Genomic DNA, 9,244 nt, shown 5'->3' on the forward strand with positions numbered 1-9,244 from the left:
GGAATCAATCACAAATGGAGGTAAGTGTTCATTTTATATAGGAACCCAAATACTTCATAGAGAGAAATAAGAAGGTGGGAACAATAGAGCACAGAGAACCAGTTCACTGGGGAGATGTGATGGTAGAAGTTTTGGAAGCAATCTTCTGTGTATGTTTCTTTCTTCAGTGTAAAGAGAAGTAAAATCATCAGGTATGAGAATTGGGCATAAGGTTGGAGATTTGAGAAGAATGGAAAAGGCAATGAACTAATGCCTAGGAGCAGGGAAATGTAGTACAATTTCCAGGACACATTAATGGTCCATTTGATGTAAATGGTCATAAATTCGAAGTGAGACTAGCCAGCTTTCTTTCATGTTTCCTCCCAAGCCACATTCAGCTATATAGAAATAAATTGTGTTGAGTTTTCGTCCTACAAGTAAAAGAAGGAAAAGAAAAAGACATTAAATGATTCAGCTGAGGTATTTAAAGATGAACTGTGGGGTGGAACCTGTGAGAGGAGGATATGAGTGGAAGAGTTTCAATGAAAATGTGGCCATATCATTGAATTGTAGGTGATGGTGAGGCTGAAGAGATTGGGTAGAATAGAAACTGTTCTGAAAAGATGGAAGGTGGTATTCAGAGAGTGAATGCATACTTTTATCTTGGGGTCAGGAAGTAGTTATTGGTTATAGCAATGCCTAGGCCAATTTAAGAACTGGAGAGATGATAGATTGATTCAAGTGGGGAATTAAGATAAATGGAGCAAAAGAAGTCAAGACATTGAGAGTCCAGGTGATTTGAAGGGTCATTGACATGAACATATTAAACAGGAATTATAACAGGAGTAATGAAGGAATGGCAGTAATGTAGGTAGAAGTCTTCAAGAAGCCATGGTGTGTGTGTGTGTGCGTGTGTGTGTGTGAGAGAGAGAGAGAGAGAGAGAGAGAGAGAGAGATGAGGGTATTTGGTGACCAGGTGGTAGTGGATGATACATACAACAAGGAGAAGTATGGTTTCTATAACCAGATGATCTGAGATCTGATGCAGGAGGAAAAGGAGAAAAGTCTGGATTCTGCAATGAAGAGCCAGGAGAAATTTTTTCTTGTTCTCCAGGACCTATGGTTTTAAGAATACGGAGAAAAGAAACAGCATTTGAGAGGGCTCAAAAGGAATTCATGTTTTCAGTGGAGAGCCAAGATTCACATAGAACAAAAAGGTACATAGGAACATAATGTGCATGCAATTATCATTTATACTTTTGAATCACTGCTTGTATAATGATCTCTTCCTTTAAGATAGTTTTGGTGAATTTAATAAGGAAAAAAAAAACACTTTTTACATTAGAAGCCAAGTCAGTCAGAATGAAGGGGAAATGTAGGCATTCATATCTGAGCTTATAAAAAATCTCTTTGTAAGTGATATGTTTTGACATTTTTGAAAAATAAATTGCTCATGAGTCATTAATCAACCATTCTCCTTTAATTAAAGGAATTCAAAAAGTAATTGAACAGACAGCAGGGAGTAGAAACGAAACCTCACACCTAACCATCCTCAGTTATTTGGGAGTGGAAAGGGTGGGGACAAATTAAAATGTTCATGAAATTTTAGATCTGGAGGTAAACTTATGTTCATTATGCTTTCATGTTAGAGGATTTGAAACTTGCCTTTGTTCTGTCATTTCTTCCTTTTGATTTCACAATGCCCTAAAATCTATAATATTCCCTATTATTTTGTTTTTTTTTTTTTTGTTCTTAGCTTTGAACACATTTTAACTATCCTGAAATAAATACCTCTACATCCTCTTCATCACATTGATAAATGATATTAAATGTGAAAATAATGTATAATAAATACTAATGTTTAATGAAATAAAGTTTTCTACAAATTAGTGTTAACAGTGTTGTTTACTGTGACTGTCTTAAATTTGTCTATCAAATCCAAAAATAGTTACTTAGCAATCCATTCATATGTTGTTTAATTCTTTATTTTCCTTTCACAGATTATTGAATTGCACTACAATGTGGTTCCTCTAAATCAGGTTTTTTAGGTTAAAAAAGATTATTATGCCAGACATTGATACATAATTCTCCTTTATTTATACAAAACACTTTGTGACCCATATAACCATCTCAAAAATATCGTAATCATCTTGTGGTGAAAAATAGATAAATAATGGTCTTGTGCATTACACTTGCAGAGAGGTTATGTTAGAGGGGAGCAAAATGAGAATCAGAAAAATACAGAATATAATAGCTTCTGCAGGGTTGTAGATGGAGAGAAGTACCTACCTGTCTAGAAAGCTGAACCAATGAATCTGAGAGTACTTAAAATTATGATCGTTGCTCCTTTCAGCATGGATGTAGGCACTTTTTGCAGGTTTTAGCACTGACATTTCTGCCTCATGGTTATTTAACTAGATTTCTTGTTTTCTTGTAATAAATAAACTCAAGGATAAATTGATTCCCTGGCCAGTCAGATTAACTCATTGTTATTCTAAGTCAGGGTGTGAGAGAGCCTCTGTGGAACATTTCTTATGGATTTTTTTTTTCCAGAACAATCTAACATGGAATCAATTCAACAGTTACGTATTGAGTGCCAGTATTTGTTCAAGTCACTGAAAAGAGCAGGGTAACAAAAAGTTTATAAAAATATACCCATGACTTAAAGAAGGTAAAAATCCCCTTTGAGGAGATAGGAAACACATAAACCCCATGCCTGTATCACCATGTCATTTATCTGAGTATATCTTGATCACGTGATGCCTTTTAGACATATTTGTAACTCCTCTCTCATCCTAGATCCTTCAGAGCAGGGGCAATTTCTGTTTCCTCTTTGTTTCTTCAACCACACTTTGAAATATAACTTGCATATACAGCAGTGAATATTTGCCTTACCAATAACTTGATTAGGTGGTGGTGGGGGCAGGGGTTGTGTTATGATGCAATCACAGTAAAAGGCTCAACAGCTGATCTACTGCGGGACACTGATTACGTGCTTCAACTTGGTGGGCCTGGGCTGGGGTACCTGATCAGCCCCTGGGGAGGGTGGTGGGCACGGGCGACAGCACCCTCCGCAGCCCCCCGGGCCTGGGAAAGTGAGGCCGGAGACAGGCCCCATTTCCTCACCCAAAATAACACTGTTAGGGGAGGCTTGCCGGAGGGAACCGCCTTTTCCCCACCCCCTTATCTTGCCCGGACACTCCCCGTTGCCAGTGCAACTCCCATCACCACCAGTGCGCATACATTGTTGCCAGACACCGTTACCAGAGCAACTCTCGCCCCTTTTCAATCAACCTCCGCGCCCTCTCAGAACCAATCCAAGCCTTTAACCTCTACAGCTACCCCGCCCTCTAAACGCCCGATATAAGCTTGTACTCTCCCCTAATAAACTCTCTTGGTTTCTTCACCCTAAAAGAACCGTGTCCCGCCTGTTCCTTTCTCGCCGCCCTCCATACTTTGCACGCCACCCCGCCGGGGACCTGGCCAAGTCCCCCGCCTCGCCCTCGCCTCCGGGAAAGAGCCCCCGCCGCCGGTACCCTCCAAGCAATCCTGAGAGCCTAGGATTTAGCAACCGGCCGCCACCCCCCCCCCCCGACGAATCAACTGCGACCGCAATCTACAAGCAGCTATTATGCTCAGATGAATCTTCAAAGTTGTCTTCATTTGGTGTAAGTGGGTTGGCTGCTCTTTTCCACCTGATGTAGGCCACAGGGAAGGGGCACAACCTTGGGTAAGGCTTTGTTCTTCACATGAAGCAGTCATCAAAGTTGGATGACATCTGAGGGCTGTCTGCAGGCTTACTGACAGCAGTTGAGTGGCTAAGTTGTTTATCCCTGAATGGGGTTCTAACTGGTATTTCACAACGTCTACCACAAAGAAAATATACCATAGGATTTCCCCGTGTGTTTAGTATGAACAAAGTACTATAGAGAGTCAAAGGAAAGAAAACTAAGATATGAATGGAAATATTAAGAAAGGTTTCATAGAGCATATTACACCTGTGATGCATGAATAACAGTGATGAGTACAATGGATGCATATCACATAGAATGTTCTGATTAAGTAAATAGCATGAGCAAAGGCACAAATGTAGAAATGAGCAGAAAAACCAAGAAGAGAAAAAAATAGTTTAATTGATGTAAGTAAGGGTATTCTAGGCAAAAAGTCATTAAATAAAAATGGGGGTTATATCACGAGGGAATTATAAATTTCATATCTATTCATGTCCCTTTCATGAAACCAGACTTTTGTAATTTCTTGATTATTTGAGTTTTTCAATTATTTTAATAGAGAAAATTTTATTGTAATTGTTTCTTCACAATATCTAAAGGCAACAGATGGTAAATAATTTTAAAACATCCTGAAACTCAAATGATAGTAATCAGAACAAAAAAGGAAAGCAAGAAAACCAAGAGACATTGCAGAGTTGAAACATACCTCAGCAACTGTATTGTACATATGAAAAGAAAGAGTACATTTCATCAAGGTTTCTATCCTGGGCATTAGAGATTGTTGGTACCATTAGTTGAAAAGTGACCTCAAAACCCTCAAGAAAACAAAACAAAATGACCTCAACAAGTAACCCAACAACTGTGCCATGGCACTGCCAGCTTGGGACATATGGAAATAAACAAATCTACCCAAATGAGAACCAGCAATCCTCCATTGTCCCATTGAACTTCCTCCATTGTCCTATTCAACCTCATTAACAAAACACAAACACAAAGATAAAATTATTTATTCAGAGCTTGCTATTTCAAGGTAGCCACCATTACTTGAATTTGGAAGAGATGCAAAGCCAGGCAGAGAAGGAAGAAAATTTATAGCAGAAAAAAGGGAACGCCTTAGATGTGCCCTGATTGGAGGCTGTTAGTACAGGAAACCTGCAGGCAGGCTAACTAGATGTAGTCATTCTATGTAATTGGTTAAGGAAGCATATTTGGCTTTCTCCGGTTGATGCAAAGTTGGAAGCAGGGACAAAGAATAGCGAAGTTGCCAGTTATTAATTAAGTCCTGGCCATTTTGAGACAATTCTTACAGTGATCGAGGTTTGGCTTCTTGTACTGGATGCTGAAGATTGTGTATAAGTATTCTATTTTTTATATATGGCTCACTTGTGCATTCAGTCTCTCAAGCATGAATCATATGCTGACCCTTCCTGCACCTGCACTCAGGCCCCCATGCCAATGGTGGAACATGGGCTTATCCCAAAAATGCTACAATGTCAATAGTCAGGTAGACCTAAGGTTCTAGGAAGTGGGAAGTGGGTAGCTGAGAACTGGTTCTGAGGAGGCAATGAGGTAGTAGAATGCAGAATTGTGTATGATCTGAGGTTCCAAGCCCTGGGTACATCCTTCATTTTCCCATGGGACTTCACCTACAAAACACAAACTGAAAGATAAAATTATTAAGAATTTCAAGACTTCCACTGAAGAGCGTAAAAAGAAATTTATGAGTGCAGAGCCCTGTGTGACTGCACTAGCCATATGCTTATGAATCCAACCTCAGTTGAGACATAACCTTTCCAGGCCAAGGGTTCCTGGACGTCAGGAGAGACTAAACAAGACCCGAGATCTGTAGGACATTCAAATGTAAGTACAAACTAGGAAAATAGGAGAGGTACTGAGAGTCCAGGTTATAGGCAAAGATGAGTTGTGGCTTTTCCTGTTTGAGGAGCACAGAGGTATCAGGGCTGTCTTTGTGGGAATCCACTTGCATCTTACCATTCGTGATGACAGAAGGAAAAGTCTGGCTTTGCAGAGAGAAGTGATGGTAGGGAAAGGAGCATCCCCAGAAATATGGTCAGCAGTTTGTGGGTCTGGGATCAAGAAGCATGGGGTTGGGTGCTGGGTTACCTATGAGAGGTAGAGAGGTAGGCATCTCCAGTGACAGTACAAGTCCTCACCCCAGGGCAGAGTCAGGTCCCACCTACCAAAACACAAGCTACTTTGACACTTCCCACGGAAACTCATATCCCCTAAAATAACCATAGCACATTGTCTTCTAGTATGTAAATCTCTGACCAAAATCTGTTCTAGTTTGCTAATGCTGCAGAATGCAAAACACCAGAGATGGATAGGCTTTTATAAAATGGGGGTTTATTTCACTACACAGTTACAGTCTTAAGGCCACGAAGCGTCCAAGGTAACACATCAGCAATTGGGTACCTTCACTGGAGGATGGCCAATGGTGTCCGGAAAAACCTCTGCTAGCTAGGAAGGCAGCTGGCATCTGCTCCAAAGCTCTGGGCTCAAAATGGCTTTCTCCCAGGACGTTCCTCTCCAGCAAGCTTGCTCCTCCTCAAAACATCACTCACAGCTGCACTAAGTTCCCTCCCTTTGAGTCAGCTTATTTATATGGCTCCACTGTTCAAGGCCCACCCTGAATGGGTGGGACCATGCCTCCACGGGAACATCCCATCAGAGTCATCACCCACAGCTGGGTAGGGCACATTCCAAGCAAATCTAACCAGCACCAAAATGTCTGCCCCACAAGACCACAAAGATAATGGCATTTGGGGGACACAATACATTCAAACCGGCACATTCCGCCCCCTGGACCCCAGAATGACATCATCTTTCCAAATAGAAAATACATTCATTCCATCACAATATCTCAAAAACTTAAATCATTTCAGTAACAAAAGTTAAGTACAAAATCCCATCAAAATCAATTATAGGCATGGCCAGTCCTAAGGCGTAATTTTTCGTTAGCTGTGTGTCTGTGAACTTAGAGCAAGTTATGTGCTCCCAATACAAAGGAGAGACATTCATAGGATAAACATTCCCATTGCCATAAGGAGAAAGAGTAAGGAAAACAGGGTTAACAGGACCAAAACAGTTCCTAAAACCCGCAGGACAAACTCAATTAGATTTCAAAGTCTGAGAGTCATTTACAGAACAATGTTGCATCCTTGGGGTTTGAGAGAGCGGGATTCTAACGCTTCCTAAGTGCCTTTGTGGCAGCCCTTTTCTCTCCAAATGCTTGGGTGAGTGCTCCAACATATCCACGCACTGGGGAGACCACCTTCTTGGCTCCACCCTCCTCAAACATCGGGGCAGCTCCCGGATTCCCTTCCATCTCCGGGGCACACACTCAACCCCTTCAGAACAGTGGGGTGGCAGCCAGGCTCTCCCCAATTCCCTGGGAATGTGCTCCACCCTCTTTGGGACCTCAGATGGCAAATCTCTTCCAGAGCATCGAGGCGGAAAGCCAGCTCTCGACCTCCAGGGCAAACTCACCCTTTCCATGCATGTGGGCTGCTCCGCTCTCCCAGCCCGAGACCTCCTGACTCCAGACCTCAACCTCCATGGCTCTGTCTTTGAAGAAATTTTTCCTTTAATTTTTTCCTTGTCTGTCTCCTCCAGTCCAGACCAGCAATGGCTCTGTCTATAAAGATCTCACAAAAATTCTGTTGGCTTTGCTTGAAGCACACAGGGGTCAAAGCCATTAGACAATAGGACTTTCCACAAATCCCTTCTGGATAATTCCATCTCCAATCTTGGCTTGTACTGAAATAGCGGCTGGGTTCTGTGTTTGGTTACATCCTCATGTCGGGCTGTAGCTTCAGGGATTCCACCCCCTGGAAGCTCGTAATTTTCCAAGCCATCAGCTTCCGGTTTCTTTGAACCCAAGAGTTCAGTTCTAAGTTTCTCTCTCTCCTCTTGCATTTTACTATAAGCTGCAAGAAGAAGCCAGGGTACCTCCTCCACATGTAGTCTGGAGATCTCCTCAGCTAAATATTCCAGGTTGTCACTTTCAAATTCTTCCTTCCATCTGACACCAGGGCTCAATTTTGCCAAATTCTCTGCCACTTTAAAACAAGGATCGCCTTTCTTCCAGTTTGCAACAACACATTCATCATTTATTTTCAAGACCTCGTCAGAAGTATCTTTAGAGTCCATATTTCCACACACAGTCTCTTCAAAGCAGTTTAGGCCTTTTCTATCAAGCTCCTCACAATTCTTCCAGAATCTTCCCCTTATCCATTTAAAAAGCCATTCCAACATGTTTGATATTTGCAAACTCAGCAGCAAAAGCACCCCACTTCTCTCGGTACCAAAATCTCTAGGACTAAGACCAATTTGTTATTCATCACTTCTACCAACCTGCTGTTTTCTTAGAGATCCCTGGAAATGTGTTGTATAACATATCTTGGCCTTCACCAGGTATTTGCCACCCAGAGAGCTAGGCTGTGGTAATTTTCTCCTTCGGATAGCTCTTGCTAGAGAATATTTCACCACCATGGGCCCACCAGCTTCCACAGATAGCCAGTTACCTCCATATCCCTTGGGGACTTCCAGTGACTCACTGGTTGCAGATCATGTGGCGTCATTGTCCAGATGCCTGCCTGCCCCCAAGCCCTGGATCATTTACTCCTTTAGGTCCTTGTGATGTCCCCAGCATCATTTCCTTCTTCTGCTGATATATGGCATACGTAAGCATGGGAGTGCAAATGCTATCATTTTACATGCATTTGACGGTCACCTTTTAATTATTGCTGGTTTGCAAGTGTGTCTTCCATTCCTGATCAAGTTCATTAAATGTAGTGTCTTTGCCCAGGATCCATGTCTTTCTCCAATTGCTAAATATGTAAGACATCTAGAGACAGCCCTGTTCTTTTATGGCCCTATTTACCAGGCTTGGCTAGGACACCCCCTTTGGTCTGGTTAGAATTTCCTTGTGTCCAATTTGCGTGGGGTTGAGTCTTCATCCGGCTGGAAGACTCACTAGGGATATGGAAGGCTCTCCCAGTCTGGCTCTTTAAGGGTGACAAGGCTCAGTGTGTGGCTTTCCTGGCAACTGGTAAATGGATCCATGTGGCAGCTGCCACACTAAATTTTAAGCTTCTCAAACATAGCAAATTTCTATTTACCATTGTATTACCAGAGCCAAGAACAAGGCCTTAATACTCATAGATGTTAGCCAAGTGGTAACTGAATGGTAAAATTGGAAGATAAGTAAAAACAAAACAAAAATGAAAAGTTCATTGTGGAATAAGATGAGCTTGAAATGAGAAAAGTTTGGAGTTGTTTAGTAGGCAATGGGAAAATGCAGGTCTGTAGTTGAGAAAGAAATTGGTAACAGAGATTCAGATTTGCAAGATATCTACATAATGGTTTGGTGAGCCTCAGGGGTTGGTGAAATTACAGAAATAGAAAATATGGCCTAGGACCAGTTGTATGCTCAGAACTTTATCATGGGCAATAAGTACCTTTATCTTTTAGTTTCTACACTATACTCTTACCTCTTTACATGATTATTT

This window comes from Choloepus didactylus, chromosome 1 (genome assembly GCF_015220235.1).
Source record: "Choloepus didactylus isolate mChoDid1 chromosome 1, mChoDid1.pri, whole genome shotgun sequence".
In the NCBI taxonomy this organism is placed as follows: Eukaryota; Metazoa; Chordata; class Mammalia; order Pilosa; family Megalonychidae; genus Choloepus; species Choloepus didactylus.